The following is a 6,000-nucleotide window of genomic DNA, read 5'->3' as shown; positions in this document are numbered from 1 at the left end:
GATACCGCAAATGAGCGTTGATAGTTTTACTCAACAAACAGTGGACTTTGGTCGATGAGTTCTTTGTGTGCACACCGCTACGTTGCAATAACATTGATTGTACGATGTACGGCTCTGACGACGCTTCGAAAAGCCCGCCACGCATACGATGCCGCTATCGGCGCAGAGAAACGGTGTTACGCGGTGCTTTTCCATCATTATTAAACAAAAACGAAGAAAGATATGAATTTTTTGTTGTGACGAGCACATACAGACTTTATACAACACAATAAACGGAAATGCACATGCGGACCCATCACGAAACCCATCGCCGCTCAAAGTAATCGACCCTCTTTCGCTACATTACTTTTCAGCTTTGAAACTAATCTTTTACGTCGTTGTTACGTCAAAATGACGTAGGGTCACGGTTCGAGATTATGGCCGAGAGGCTGCGAAGGAAAACTAGGTATAAATTTCAATTGAAACGGGCGGGATTTAAGGGCGGAGTATTTGGTGGCAGCCCCGCCCTACAGCTTGTGACCTAAAGTAATCGAGGTCGATTAGTTTTGACGAGGATAGGGCCCCAGTATGTTCTGATTTTATATGAATAGCAGAAGCATATTTGTTCTTTTCGCATGAGTTGATGGCATGGTTTGAGGTGTGACAAATGACGTCGTGAAATATGGGGCACTACCAATCAACCAATCGATGTCTGTTATCCTATCCTGCATGGCAGGTGCAATCTTGGGGGCAAGTGGATTGGATAGGATTAATTAAAATGGATGCTTCTTGCAATGTGCAAAACTTGTATATTTTTCTGCCACTTCGATGAACGCCACAAGGACTGTGCAAGGCCACGTCGGTAATTTCCATCTACCATCCGGCCGTTATACTTGTTCCGCTGCCGTCAGAACCACCTGCTAATACACATCCGGATGTTGGTACAAGTTTTAAATTTAACGACATAGGTAGTAAAAGCAAGAACATTATTTTCGGATTGATATCGATAGCGGAGCATCAATTAAAACTGACTTTCGAGATATTTGTAAGATGTAGATTTGCAGCGTAAAAGCGGAGCAGTTTGTAAATCCCACAAATCATATGAGGATATCATCGGTTGGATTGATTTTTGCGTTGGAGATTTTTTTGTGTGTTTGTGTGTGTGTGCGCTTTACTTAGCTGCTGACTTCGCCTTGTGCTTTTTTTTTCTTTATGGGAGTAGCCGAATTCGCCGTGTGATGAATTCAATTTGTGCCCTTTATTTTTGTTGACTATCATCAACATCAACATCAGTTTGTTGATTTATTTGCGTTATAACAACGGACACCATCGACGCTGTACGTTTAGCAGCCACATACCGTCTTGACCTACAAGGGCATTCATCGAAACGTCCATACTTATTCCATCAGATTGTTCTACCGTGTTATGTCCATTAGGGCGCTCTTTCGAGAACATTTTGCGACCCTATACGACGCTGCGATCCTGCCCACTGAGGAGGCCCGCTCTTTCTTGCCTTGTGCAAAGCACTTTGCTCTCAGCGCCGACCCTTTTACGCGAGCTGAATACTCGGCTGCAGTCAAGGCCCTGCACACTGGGAAGTCTCCCGGCTCTGATGGACTTCCTGCCGAATTCTATAAATGCTTCTGGTCGACTTTGTCCCGTCCTTTGACTATCCTTTTCAATAGCTGCTTGGCGGGCGGTCTCTTGTGTCCTTCCATGCGCGACAGCGTTATTATCTTGCTCTGCAAAGACGAGTCTCGCAGGCTCGATCGGAACGCTTATAGGCCCGTGTCTCTATTGAATACGCACTATAAGATTATTTCTAACGCGCTATTGCAACGAATTTCTCCTGTTTTGGGCCTTGTTATTCCTCCTTGGCAGGCCTGCGCTGTCCCCAGACGGTTCCTCCAGCTCCACGCTTCTGCGTTGCGTGATGCCATTTATTGGGCTCATAGTCGCATCCAACCTGCAGTTTTGGCCTCTTTTGACCAAGAGAAGGCTTTCGACAGGGTGCACCACGGGTACATGTACCAGGTCCTGCACGCTTTTGGTTTCCCTGTTACGGTTATTGACTGGGTCAGAACTCTGTACGCCGGAGCTTCAGCTACGATTGGGCTAAATGGGGCTCTGTCTGACCGTTTTCCAATAAAGTCCGGTGTGCGGCAAGGTTGCCCTTTGTCTCCTGCTACGCCATGGTCTTTAGTCCACTTTTGGAGTCTCTTGCAACTTTCCTCCCTTCACGTATGCTCAAACTACCTGGCTCTACAGCTCTTCCGCTTTTTGCGTACGCGGATGACCTATCTCTAATACTTAGAGATGAAGTTTCTGTTGCCGCTGTCCTAGGTGTTCTAGATGCCTATGGCAACGTATCAAATGCGCGCATTAATCGGGCGAAGAGTGTTTTGCTCTTCCTTAATGCTACCCCTTCGTGCAGTGCGCCCTTTGGCATTCCTGTTAAAGACGATGTTCGCGTACTAGGATATAACTTTAATAGTTGCGGACTGTCGCCGTCCTCATGGCTGAGGGTGCACCAGGGCAGTGTCCCCGTTCTTGCTGATCTCAGAGGTTTGGTGCTCCCTATCACGTGTCGAGCCCGTCTTGCCGCCTCATGGTTTTTCAGTAAGTACTGGTACCATGGCAGTGTCGTTATTCCCCCTCGTCAGATCTTGGTAGCTGCTATTCGCACAGCTTTTCGTTTCATCTGGGGTGGCAGCGTGGAATGGGTGTCACGCGCCCGCATGTGCTTGCAGCGGGAGTTAGGTGGCCTATGGGTTCCACATATGAAGACCAAGTGTCTCGCCCTTGGTCTTAAAGGTATTTTTGATGCGCTCATGGAGCCGTGCCACCCTGCCCATGATCTGTTACAGTTCCTCCTGGGTCCTGATGTCAGGTTTTTTTCGACTTTTTCGCTAAGTAGGCCTCGGTCTGAGTTTGTCGCACCCTACCTCAGGGAGTATGCCTCCTCCATGCGGCGCATGCGCGAGTCCTACCCAGGTGAACGCATTTCTACCTGGACTGTGAAGCGACTGTACAAATCTCTCTTGGAGCTTCTTCCCATGCCTCCGCCGGCTGTGGGCCTTGGTGTGCCCCGGCAGGTTGCTTGGCGTCTTGTCACCGCGGGCTGGTTCAACGCACGTCGGGCTAGCCTGCAATGGCGCTTGGCACACGGCGTTTTACCGCTTCGGGACTGTCTGGCTCGGTACGGAGTCACCACTCCTTTCTGTCCATTCTGTGCTTGTCACGAAACTGCGGAACACGCGTTTCATCAGTGCCTTGTGCCCGATACTCTATGGCACAAAGTTGAAGTCCTGTTCGGTGTGTCACGCATTCGGTGGGCTGTCATTCAAACGCTCTTTCAGCCTCCCGTCCCGCATCGCGATAGGAAACAGTTCCTCCTTCATGCAGTTGAGATTAACTACCAGGTGTGGATTTCTCGCTGCATTGCAGCACAGGGTGGCCGCATCCGTAGTGTAGCAGAAGTGCTAAATCTTGTTCGAGCAGGGGTTCGTCGCGCTCTTCGTAGAGAGAGAGCTGTGCTGGGAGCTGTGCACTTTGCAAGACGGTGGCAGACATCTTCGGTCCTCTTTGAAGATGATAGAGGTACGTATGTGCTTCACTTTTAGGTGGCCAAGTACAGTGTGCCGTTGTCACGTTCGCAGCTTTCCGCGAGTCTTCGTTCGTTGCATGGTGACGTCCAGCACACATATTAATCTAGAGATCATATTGCTCTAGAGTTGGCATCTACGTAGCCTTAGTTTAGTCCGTGTGAAACGTTAGAGGGAGCCAGTCTGTGTGGCTGGTCTTCCGCTCTGATGCCAATACAGAGAGATGTCCTACATGTGTTGCTCTAGAGTTGGCATCTACGAAGTCCCAGTCTTGTCTGTGTGAAACGTTAGAGGGAACCAGTATGTGTTTGTGGTCTTCCGCTCCGATGCCAATACATATTCTAGCCAGCTCGCTAGGACAGTACCGCACTCCGCAGCGACCCTCCCGTGTTTGGATTGTTCGCTTGGTATGGTCAGTACGAAAAGCAAACTCTCCTAGAGAGTGTTGTTATCTAGCTTGTAGGAATGAAATGTGAAGATATAGTGTCTGTCCAAAGGGGACTGCCAATACATACTGTGTAAAAGGGACTACCTCCATATAGGTAGTTCTCTTGCTTGATGACAATATACACGTCTGGTTCTGCAATGTCTACCTCCATAGGTAGCTCTCCTGCTTGATGACTTCCGCCACGATTACAATACACACGTCTCGTTCCTGCAAAGTTCTCCTGCTTGATGACAATACGCACGCCTGGCCCCTGCTGCCATGTACCGCTGCTGGCAGAACCACCAGAACTGATGTCACGTACATCAGTTTGTCAGGTGTCATGGCGAAAGAAAAGAAATGAGACATCCAATGGATAATGTGAGCCGCGCAACTGTGACTGACAGGTCGAGCCTCTTTTTTTATGCTCTTCCCAATGGCCAGACTCCCTTTGAACACACCGCTCTAATTCTAGACCATACTAGAGTTAGTAGCGTCCTCAGCGCCTGAGACTCCACCCTCTAAATGAAAACCCTGGTCAGCGCTAACGTTAGTCCATCATGTTAGGAGCAAAGTGAAGCTGTCTGCATGGACCTGTCTCTCTTGTCTCTAACTTGGTGTCATTTTTGTGGCATAGAGGAAGGATATGCGAGACACGTGGCATATATTCCATAGGAAACTGGAGACCGAGACCCCTGGAGGGTAGTTACAAAAATAGTGGAGTTATGTTATCCCGAGAGCCACCGTCGATAGGAGCTTGTGTGGAATCATCTGTGTCTCGAACACAGTGTAGACGGTTGGTGGCGCTGATGCCTCTGCGGGCCACGCGATCGCGCGTGCTCCACGCAGACACTGAGTAAAAAGATGTCCTAAGTACTGATAAATGTCTTAGGGTTCAGTATTTGTGTCACCGTCGGCACATACGGTAACTATCGCAATGGTCATGTGGGAAACGTAGGTGAAGTAATCCCAAAACGGTAGCGGAGAATGCTGTTTATTGCGTGGCCGTCAGAGCCAGACTGATTAGTCTCATGGCGGCCAAAACCGTCGAAGAATTTCAAAGCTCGCGCCTTGCGATGTGCTGCTGGTGGCGCATCAACTTCGTCTTCTGCTGCGTGTCGCTACAGGGCCCCCCTGCTGGAAACGACGAAGAGCGGTCTGCCCAGGTGACGCGCTTGGTGGAGCTGGTGGAAGCAGCGTAGACAGGCGATGGGCCGGGGAGCGACGAGGCGATAAGGTTAGGATTCTCCAAAAAAGCTGGTTTCAGCCTATCGACGCTGACCGTATCCTGCCTGCCGTTGATGGCTATACGGAAGGTCTTGTCCGATCTCTGAAGTACAGGATAAGGGCCGGAGTAGGGGGGGGGGAAAGAGATTTCTTGATGGCGTCGGAACGGAGGAGAACGTGGGTGGCGGTGGATAACTCCTGCGGAATGTAGGGCTGAGCTGAAGAGTTTGCACGCGTGGGAACTGGGCGGAGGCTATCGAAGGCATGCCGCAAGCGATCGAGCAGCATGGAAGGCTGGAGTTCTCGTTCTTGTGGTGTGAGGAACTCAGCGGGAAGGCGCAAGGGGCAGCCGTAGACGAGCTGAGCGGAGCTGCAGCTGAGGTCCGGTTTGTAGGCGGCACGGATGCCCAGAAGCACCAGTGGCAAAATGGCTGTCCAGTGAGAGCGGTGATCATGGGCCATCAAGGCGGCTTTCAGATGACGGTGGAGCCTTTCGACCAGGCCATTCGATGCAGGATGATATGATGTTGTTCTGATGCGAGATGCGCCAAGCAGGTTAGTGAAAGCCGTGAATAGCCTGCTTTCGAACTGCGGGCCCCTGTCAGTAGATATACGAGACGGCACTCCAAAACGGGAAATCCAGGTGGAAAGGAAAGTGGAGGCAATGGTCTCAGCTGTGGTGTCCCTGATAGGTGTTGCCTCAGGCCATCGGGTATACCGATCGACGATGGTTAGCAGGTACCGGAAACCGTCGGATGGAGGCAG

Source organism: Ornithodoros turicata, chromosome 1 (assembly GCF_037126465.1).
Source record: "Ornithodoros turicata isolate Travis chromosome 1, ASM3712646v1, whole genome shotgun sequence".
NCBI lineage: Eukaryota > Metazoa > Arthropoda > Arachnida > Ixodida > Argasidae > Ornithodoros > Ornithodoros turicata.
Note: the sequence above shows the minus strand (reverse complement) of the source record.